The sequence below is a fragment of the Seriola aureovittata genome, chromosome 18 (genome assembly GCF_021018895.1).
Source record: "Seriola aureovittata isolate HTS-2021-v1 ecotype China chromosome 18, ASM2101889v1, whole genome shotgun sequence".
Taxonomy (NCBI): Eukaryota; Metazoa; Chordata; class Actinopteri; order Carangiformes; family Carangidae; genus Seriola; species Seriola aureovittata.
The window spans coordinates 21210468-21219748 of record NC_079381.1 but is presented as its reverse complement, the minus strand read 5'-3'; the positions used below and the strand labels follow the sequence as shown (position 1 = coordinate 21219748).

At 39.3% G+C, this 9281-nt stretch overlaps 1 long non-coding RNA gene across 1 annotated transcript; it reads left to right on the top strand.

Annotated features, from left to right (window-relative positions):
• Window positions 1-2017: 2017 nt before the first annotated feature.
• On the top strand, window positions 2018-4071 carry LOC130186614 (uncharacterized). The gene is made up of 4 exons (XR_008830314.1): window positions 2018-2329; window positions 3036-3333; window positions 3527-3610; window positions 3709-4071. It is a non-coding gene; the product is annotated as an uncharacterized LOC130186614 (long non-coding RNA).
• Window positions 4072-9281: the final 5210 nt, after the last annotated feature.

Genomic DNA, 9281 nt, shown 5'->3' with positions numbered 1-9281 from the left:
TCCGCCGCTCTCATGGGGTCGTTAATATAACGACGTCATCACGTTACCGGCTAACTTTTGACGTCATTGGCAATAAAGAGTGTCATCACATCCGGTGTGCAGCCAAGATAAAGTTGTATATTTTGCAACGAATCAAGAGTACAGGTCACTAAACTACACACATGGCCGGAATAACCTCCTAAGGGCCCCCAGGTTAAAAGTGGCTTGTTGCACCCCCTCTCCCACCCCCCACAACTGCAGCAGGATATAGATGGGACAGGTATCAAGCATAGAGACAAAAATATATCAAGAAAGTATTTTTACATTAAACAATATATACATTGTTAGTGTGTTTACACAAGGCATAATATTGCACTTCCTGTAGATGTACTGCTATGGCTTTCTTTGATTATATGGGTCATGGGTCACACCATCTACTATTGACAAACACTGCTAGCCCCCTTCCTTTCCTCTTACCAATCTCCACGGAAACCGAGAAGTCTGTTTTAATGTTCACACTTGTAATCAGATGTGATGTGAGTGTAAACTATATAACGCTGTTAGCGTTATGTTACTCACACTTTTAATGTAATCTTATTAGACAAGTGACATTAGACAGGGAGGAGTTGTTAAACAAAGTGGAGGAGAGCAGAGCAGCGGGAGAGCTGGGTGAAGGTGCAGGAGAGAGAGATGAACCTGGGTGCAAACTTTGCCACTGACTCTACAGCCCCATCTAGCTGATCTTTATGGGTGTGTTCAAAATAAAAGGTGCTGTCTTCTAAGTTGTGTATCAAATCCAGATGTAAATACCTGGAAATAAAAGCTGAAATGTTGATCTCTTGTATCATATTCATCTTTTGGTGTCAAACCCAAATGTTTTCAGTCTACAGCAAAAATAAAGGACTTGGCCTCACTGTTCCAATACTTTTGGAGGGGAGTGTATACTGTCCCCAAAAAGCCAACATGCCAGTTGATCAGTGGATGGAGGAGATGCGGAGGAAAAGGGCAGATAAAAAATAGATTTGTGATATTCTTTGTCTATATGTGTACGTAATGTAAATAGTTTTAAAAGAAAAAAAAAGTCGTTATATTTTAGTCTTATTCTAATAGTTTCCTAGCCTTATTTATCTTCTATTTTTAGTTCATTTATTATATTTTATTTATTTTATTTTATACACTTAATTTATTTCTTAGTATGTGTGCTTTAATTATAGGTGTGTGTGTGTGTGTATGAGAGGGAGAATTAAGGTGTGAAATATGTAATAAATTTACTATATTTCTACAGAAGTATCTTTCACTTATTCAAACACTAGCATATAATGAAAATACAACAAAGGAAGAGAATAGTATTTCAAACAGTTCCACATTGCATGAAAGCATGCAAACTAATCAGTCAGAATTACATTGTTGCAGTACTTTCAATACTTATTGAATTCATTGGTCAGAAATTAAAAATAAATATCAAATATATTCTAGCCAAAAGTAAATGCAAAACGTATGTGTCTAGGTGTGGTGATTTTTACAAATATTTCTTACATTGCTATATAAAGTTTATTATTATTTCATTATTAATAATAAAATTTTGACATTATGTAAACACTAAACAACACAATGAACTGCTATTTGGCTGTATTGCATTCACACGAAGTCCCCATCCAATTTGTATCACTTATTAAGTGATATTTGATAGATTTAGAAATCCCCTATACAGACTATTGTTCCCCAGCTTCAGATTCAACCTGCTGTAGTCATAGACTGTATATAAAAATGGACGTAGTCTACGGGGCTGAAAAGTGAAGCCAACGCGGAAGTGCCTTAATGTGCAACACCACCGAAGTTCCGCTGGGGGCGGGCTCCAAAAAACTCTGGTTCCAACACACACTCATTATAAAAACACCAACTTCTCTCATGAAATACTCAGTCGATTAATTTTTTCCGGAACTCATTACTGTGTGATGGGCTAAATTCACACTTCTTGTTCAGTGTTCTGGTGGTCCATCTGAAAATAATCACCAAATTAATTAAATATTAGGCCTTAAAAACAGGTATTTTGGGGGGCGTGGCTGTTTGATTGATATACCTGGTCTGCAATGATTGATCAGATGACACGGCAGGCCGGGAGGTCGATCACCGGAGGATCAGTCACCGGAGGAGAGCTTGGGTCGTGAGCGTTTCGTATTGAATCAGTTGTGTTGAATATTATTGTTCTCAATATTTGTCCGTGGAAGAATAATTTAGCACTGACAGTTTTGCTGTTAGTTATTTAGTTTTAATGAGTTTTCGTTTCACAGTAATTATGGCTCATTCACTAACAAACTGGAGATATGACGATGATTTACATTTTTTTTCGGTAAGTAAATGTTTATTTTCTGAACGTCCTACAGTTTTAATGTGTATGATGCTAGTAAGAAAAGCTAGTTCGTTTTTTCCCTACGTGCTTTGACCGGAGAACAGGAGACAGTTAACACTTTGCTAACCTAGCTAGCTAGCTAGCGGGTAACTTAGTGTTTGTTATGCTAACCGTACCTGGTCCCAAACATGTAAACATTTGCAGGACAAAAATAAATATAGTTTAACTTATCTCACTCTCATGTTATTAGAAAAAGTCAGTCGCTGATAGAATTTTCCTACATGCAGCAAAACATTCAGGTTTATCTCATTAACTTATTTTCTGTCTCCTCTTCTCGCTGGTATCTTGTTGTATTGAGTTCAATACACAATCTATACTAGAACATTATCTTGTAGTGGTTTGTCATTTAATACTGTAAATTCATACACAGGAGTCCTCAACTGAAGCAGGTATTCATGCACCTGTCCTGACAGCTGGTATATGTGTGTGATTAACCGTGATCCACCATGTCATCATTAGTGACTGCAGCTGACATGATAGGCAGTTCGCCTCTACCGCCTTTGTGACCATTTGTGTGTAATTTATTATTTGGTTTTAGATGCTGGTGGTAGTGATTGTTGGGGACTGGGCTAGGTTTAAAATTCTGATTGTTAACACCTGGTTTTATGTTGCTTCTCCTTTCCCCTGGCTGGATCATAACCTAAAGACTGGGAAGACGTTGTGCCATGACTACTTTTATATGCGGACGCTGTGAACTGAAACCTGGCTCTGTGAGCAGTCAGTAAGTGAAATACTCTGTAAGTAAAATTTCCCGGGCTGTTTTATCTTCTTTTCTTGCTGAAATCAACTGCCTGATACTAAATGTGAGTCCCACAGTGTCGGAGGTTTTCCTTTCTCAGCAAAGCGGTTCTACAAAGGGTTTATATCTCGATGCTTCATGTGAACAGTGCCACATCTACTGGCCTGAATGCAAAATACAAATGATTGTTCATCACAAATTGAATGTAAGTATAAAGGAAAAGCATGATTGTATTTTATATTCCGAGCATAGAGTTATATACTGTCAAAGCAAATCAAAATGTTTTGTATGTGTCAATATCAGTCAAGTTAAGCTCAATGTCTTTGTTTTAACTTAAGTGTGAAAACTAACACCTGCCAGACAGAGCAGGAGGAATAACAAGTTGTCTTCCCTCCCAGATACTAGGAGAGGCAGCCCAGGTGACAGTTCAAGGCAGCGACGGGGAAGAACGCCTCCTGTCCTGGGAAGGAGAGTCTCCAGAGGTGAGATTCACTTCAGATATCACTGTTTCCTCCTCATATCACAATGCTGTTACTATGTGAGGATTAATTTGTAATTTGTGCTTTCTTTTATTTTGCAGCTCACATCATGTGCTGTGGTACAGTGGATGGATGGGCATCGGTTGGTCGTCACATGACTCACTATCACAGGGGGAGGAGCCCTGGAGAGAGATCAGTTTCACCTGTACCTCAAGTTCTGTTAGTAAGTTATTTGATAAGTTTATGATGCTGCAGTGACTCACTATCGCCTCTTGAGGAACAAAGTGGTAATACAAGATGAAACAGGACATGTAGCAGCAGTTACACAGTGAACCTTTCTAAGGCAATCTGCGGTGACTTATTTCTTCATTAACCCCATTACCATTCTGTTCAAAGGAATGCATTTTATTAAGCGTTGCTGTATATTGGGCAAACTTTAAATAAAGGGCTGATTTGTTTTAGCATTTGTAAGTGTATTTGATTTTTTTGTTTTAATTCATATGTTAGGTGAACCTGGATGAAACTAATGCAGTACAATGGAATAGGCTTGCAGTAAATCTTCCTTCATGAGGATTATAATGTTCAGTATTTACTGAATCTGTTTGAAAAGTGTTGGTTTATTTTAATGTTCATTGTGGAGGCTGAAATTGTATTTGTGGTAATGTTTAAGTGTACTGAGAAGTGTTCCTAATATTTAGTCAAATCTGATTCCTTTAAATGCAATGGACAAAATATTAGGAACACCTCTCAGTTTGGGTTAGTTTATATACAGTGGTGTCAAAGTGTGACACCACTTTCCCATGTAGCCTCACATGTTGCTCCATAGCAGCTCTAGTATTGTTCAAAATAAAAAGAACATAGCTATTTGAAAGTGTCGTTATTTATTTATTTTTTTTAAATGTTTTATTTATTTTTGTCTTATTAGCAAATATGGTTGTCTTCATCTAGATTTTTAACTGTTTTATTTAGTTTGTTTTATGTTGCTGGTGTTGTATTCTGTAAGTTGTTGCCAATAAAAACATTATATTCACCAATTGCATTTACCCCATAAAAATTGCAACATCATGCAAAACAATACAAGTAAATAAATGTAAGAATACATAAATAAAATCAGTTTAGTTAAAGAACCAGTTTTCACAAATTTGAGGGTTTTTATTTATTTTATTTTAATGCTGTAACAGCGTTATTATGGACAACAGTACAGAGTCAGTCACATTAGCCAAATACAAAAAAGAAAACACTTATAAAACTTAGAAAAACATACATATGAAAGTAACATGAATGAAAAATATCTGACAATTACACAAAAATTCTGATTTACCCTAATTAAATTTCTCATGAATTTCAATTTTATGTGATTTACCTTTTGGAATTGGTGATTAGTAAACCAACATCGTCATTCGATTGAGAAGACTTGTTTTGTAGTGTTTCTCTACCGTTTTTCTATTGGTCAGATTCAGTCAGCAGACATAGGCCTTGTGCCATTGGTTGCCTCTTACGGAAGACAATCGCAGCCGTGCTGTTATTCAGTACAACATCACGAACTCGAATGTAGTATTACTTTTATACAACAGTTCTACGAGCGCGATATTAGTTGCATAAACAAGCACAGATTATGATTTTTGTTTATTTTATCATTTATTTGGGAACGCCCACACAAATAGTTCCCAAAGCAACACACGAACATTTTCCTGACCTGCACAGAGAACACATCATTTAATTCAAATGTTATTTCTGGAAATTTAATTACTTTGCGAAGTTTGATACAAGCTAAGATGGATAACGACCGTTAATGTAACGCTAATTGACGGTTAATATAACACCTGTAAAGCGGAGTGATACATGAAGTTAAATGTCCCAGTGCTGTTTTATCAGAATGCCTCTCGTCCAATCAAATTAGTTGGTCAGAACTAACCGTTAACGGCAGACATATTTAAAACCAGAGAACTTATACAGGACAAAAGCTCACCGGCACCTTAGACTTAGATATGAACGGTGGATAACTGGCAGACTCAACCCGCCAGGAGATACAGGACTTTAGGAATTTCTTTCAAAAATGAAGGTATTTACTAAAATTTGTTACACAGTTCAAGAAATAGTTCAACGTTTGGGGAATGAGTTTGGTGCCTTTCCTCTTTCGTCAATCTTCCCATTGAGTATGAAGGAGGCGGTTAGCTTAATGCATATGTGTCAAACTCAAGGCCCCGAGAGCTTAAAAGGTCTGATTATCTTATAATAAATAAGGCAAAAGGGTGCGTTGACCATAAACTACATTTCCCATAATGCATGCCGATCATGTTACCCGTGAAGTGACGGCATCCCGCCACTAGATTGCAGTGTTTCCACATCAGTGCCATTTTTTTCCGAATTAAGAAATACAAACAATGATCCCAAAATGTCCAGGAAGAGAAAAATTGATGCAGATGGAAGGCTGTTTCAAGAAAGATGGGAAGGCGAATATATGTTTGTGCTACAAGGAGAAAAACCGGTATGTCTTTTGTGTTACGAGGCAGTGGCGGTTGTCAAAGAGTACAATCTACGTCGGCATTTTGACACCAAACACGGAGCTAAGTATGCCGAAGTGAGCCTTCAAGAAAAACAACAAATGGTGCAAGAATTAAAAGGCAAATTGCGATCGCAGCAGGATGTGTTCAAGAGAACCACAACCAAAAACAATGCGGCAGTGAAAGCTAGCTCTATTGTGGCTGAAGAAATTGCCCGCGCTGCAAAGTCTTTTTCAGACGGTGCATTTTTGAAGCAATGCATGCTGAAGGTCTGTGAGCAGGTGTGTCCCGACCAGATACAGACTTTTAAAAATGTCAGTTTATCAAGAAAACACCATTGTGGACCGAGTTAAGGAACTAGCAGGAAAACCTGGCAACACAGCTGGCCGAAGAGACACGCTCACATTGCTCGGACATCTTTTTCGTGAGTTTATTTAACAATTATTCTTTTCAGACAAGAAGCAAAAAGCAGGCGTCTAATCTTTGGTTTGAGTTTTGCGGCTGAATAGATATTTGTTGATGCATATTTTTATCAGCTGTAGCTGGTTGGTTTGAAAACGCTTTCTCCACCTGACGTCATGTTTCCTTCTGACCTATATATGAAAGCGACAAATGTGGCGTTTTGAGGCACGGCGCAGGTGCTTACAACGGTTGCTAGGTTACGGTTGCTAGGTTACAGTCGCTGTAGGGGGCAGGGCTTAACGAAAAGTCAATCCTTTGATCGGACACGTCACCTGGAATGCCTTTGAAGTTGGAATGACGTAGTTAATGATGTATCAAAGACATATACTGAGTATATAAGTAACAATGAGTTTAATCACATTTATGTCACTTTAGCACAGTGAATGACATTACGCAGATGTTTGATATTTAGCTCCTCGTTTACTTTATATTCACTTAATATTTGTTCTGAATAACCAGCTCTGCAAATATTTCTGACAGGAATATTCACGACTGTCCCTCCAACACATTCAGTTTTCATTGCTGCTAGTGTTCCACTGACAGACCCGTACGTGAAAACTAAATCAAGAAGTGTGTAAAACACAAAACGTTGCTATGGATTCAAGAGAATTACCAGACATAGTGGAGATGCCGGAGATTACATCCGAAACTGTTCGCCCTTTTGTTGTATCCTGTCTGACAAGGATGACACATGAACAGTGGGCATTATTAAAAGCCGGTACCCCTGATGTTACCATCAAGGTTATTTTGGCAGACCTGCTTCTGAACATAATGTCACTTGCTACAAAAACAGTGTTGACAGCCCTTCAGAAACAAAATTTATTACCATCTGACGTGGCTATTCAGTCCAGTCTGGGCAGTACCATCGCTCAATGTTTTGCAGACGTACTGAAAACCGAAGAGCAAGACAAGAACATTGGCTCTGAACGACTGTCAGTCTTGATCGGGAAAGAAGTTACAGAAAGTGTCAACTCTGTCCTCCTGGCTAACATGTGCTCTGAGAAGCCCGTACTACAACATGTCACTCCACCCTGCATGCTTAACAGGATGGTTGGTCATGCCTGCAAAATGTTGAAGGCTTTTGCAGCCACAATGAGAATTCGAAAATCACCACCATGTGAAGAAAGCCAGACCACCTCCGTACATGGAATAATTTGCAAGGAGGTCAGTGCACTCACAGAACCTCTTATGGTTGAAGTCCCAAACTCTGACTTTGAGCTGCTTCAATCTGGATCTTCTCTGGAGATTCAAAGTTTGGCAGAATTCATCGTTCAGTCAATTACTGAAGAAACAGAGAGTCTGAAAGCAACAAAATGTTCAAGTTCAAGCCCCAAATCCAAGAAGAGCCACAAAACTCCTTTGAAAGGAGTGAAGGCAAAGCTAAAGACCTTTTTTGCCAAGAGATTCATCAGCGCATCCTTTCATCGGATAGTCGCACAACTAAAGACAAAATTCCAGTGGGACGCGAAAGCTGAAAGCAGAGAGTCAATCCAGTCACTCATGGCTAGTGTTGACTCTCTGCTTCTGGCAGAAGATGGAGAAAACCAATCAAGTGGAAATGAAGATCAGGCGTTGCAGAGATTCATCGACCTTACACCTGATAATACCCAAGTATTCACAACAGAACTTAGTGATTTGCTCCACTCTCACATAACAGAGGTAATTCCAAGACCACCTCAGTCCAATCCCAACATGTATCTTGACATACAGAGCAGAGTGGTTTGTTTCCAAGCACTTATTAGCTGGTGGCTGAAGACTCAGGCTGCCGGCCACAGTCGCAGGGTGGCGCTTGCTTTAATGGACACTGAGCCATTGGCATCATTAGAGCTCCAAGAGGAGACAGCACCTTTGGCAGCTGCTGCAGCGTCTGCGTCAGTCTTAGTTTGTGAGGCAGCTGCTGCAGCGTCTGCCTTAGTTTGTGAGGCTGAACCTCTGCAGGGTTCAAGAGCACAGGCAGAAAAAAACAAAATGTCTGTCAGGGTTCTCGTGGAAAAACTTGTTACCCGCGCATTCAGAAAGGCAAAAGTGAACTTTTCTGAAGACTCAGGTGTCATCATTCAACACCTGTTTGAAAAAACATGGGCTGAAGTCAAAGGCACCAATTTCAACATTACCCCAGAGACAATTCAACACCTCGACAAGACCGTTTTCAAGGACCTTTGTAAGAGATGGCGCTGTGCAGAGATGGTTCTGATTTCCATGAAGTTACAGGAACCAGAACTTGCAAACTACATTGCTTACTCTTTCAAAAGACAACTGACATCACCAAATCCACGCAACGCCATCTCCAGATTCTTCTCTTCTATGAGAAAAGGCATCTCCAACATTTTCCGATGAGGAAATACAGTTGTCATTTAGATGACATGTAATATTTATCTTGAAGGAAAAAAATGTCTCTCTTTTTCTCTCTTTTACTTCAAGGTAAATATTATGAATAGCCCTCTCTCCTCTGCTATCTCCTCTCTGCTATCTCCTCTCTCCTATCTACTCTCTCCTGCTTGTCTCCTCTTTCCTTTCTCATGTCTCCTCTCTCCTATGGGTTTCCTCCGGGTCCTCCGGTTTCTTCCCACATTCACCAAAAAACGCGGTTCATGTCATTTCGATGACATGTAATACTCATCTTTTCTCCTCTCTCCTGTCTCCTTTCTCCTCTCCCTATCTCCTATCTCCTCTCCCTATCTCCTATCTCCTGTGGGTTTCCTCCGGGT